This window comes from Mandrillus leucophaeus, unplaced genomic scaffold (assembly GCF_000951045.1).
Source record: "Mandrillus leucophaeus isolate KB7577 unplaced genomic scaffold, Mleu.le_1.0 Scaffold887, whole genome shotgun sequence".
Classification (NCBI taxonomy): domain Eukaryota; kingdom Metazoa; phylum Chordata; class Mammalia; order Primates; family Cercopithecidae; genus Mandrillus; species Mandrillus leucophaeus.
This window is the reverse complement of record NW_012109663.1, coordinates 134,674-135,646: the sequence shown is the minus strand read 5'-3', so window position 1 is coordinate 135,646 and position 973 is coordinate 134,674. Positions and strand designations below refer to the sequence as shown.

Here is a 973-nt window from a genome sequence, read left to right as displayed (position 1 = left end):
GAGCCAGACCACATCTTCGATCTTGGTCTGGGATTCCAGTGGAGTAGACCTTCTTTTTATCCCAGACAAATCTCTCATTTCCCAAAGCTTGATAATGACTAAGAGGGTTTGTGCTGGCTCTTTTCAAGAATGTCAGATTTAAATTTTTTAAAGCATCCAGAATGCCTCAATGTAAATAGGTCTTCTAGAAGAGATACCCTGGCTCCTCCTTTGTCCTGGCAGAAGGTAAAAAGCTGTAGGAGCTGGGAATAGGAGCCAGGATAAGGTAAATTGTGACAGAAGGAGGAAGGAGAAGTTGGTATAAAAGGAACTCCTTCCTCATACGAGAGATTTCTGGGTTCAATCACTCTCCTAAAAATAACTATTCACTTTTGGCTCAAATATAGGATTTGGTTCAAATATTAAGTTATAGAAAGGTTCTCTTTTCAATATCAATGCTATGTCATGTGAAACTGGACAGCTTAGGAAATGAGGGTGTGCTGGGTATTGCTTTCTGTTAATCAGCGAGTTATGAGAAGTAGTAAAAGATGACTGCTTTGTCTTCCCAGAAATTGCCAGGCAAGCTTCTCGATACTGTTTTCTACAATTGCTCATTTTTCCAAATCTCCCTCCAGTACCACTGTTTCACCTCATTCTGAATTGTCTTCTCCAATAACATCAAAATCATCTTTGCTGGCAACTCTGTCTGAAACGTGCCCCATCACTCTCTGTCCCTTTATGTGCTTTTATTTTTTCCACAGCATTTGTCACATATCATAATACATCTGTTTGCACATTGCTTATCTGAGCAGCATTAGAATGTAAGATTAAATTATTTAAGATATCGATCTTAAATACACGATATACAATGGTCACAAATTTAAGGTCTGCATTTTTTTTTTGTTTTTTTTTTTGAGATGGAGTGTCGCCCTGTCCCCCAGGCTGGAGTGTAATAGCATAATATTGGCTCACTGCCACCTCCGCCTCCTGGGTT

At 39.4% G+C, this 973-nt stretch overlaps 1 protein-coding gene across 1 annotated transcript in view; it reads right to left on the bottom strand.

The window, feature by feature from the left end:
• The window catches only part of LOC105531438 (chromosome unknown open reading frame, human C4orf17), a 41,375-nt gene that overhangs the window by 29,199 nt on the left and 11,203 nt on the right, over positions 1-973 (bottom strand). The window lies entirely within an intron of this gene.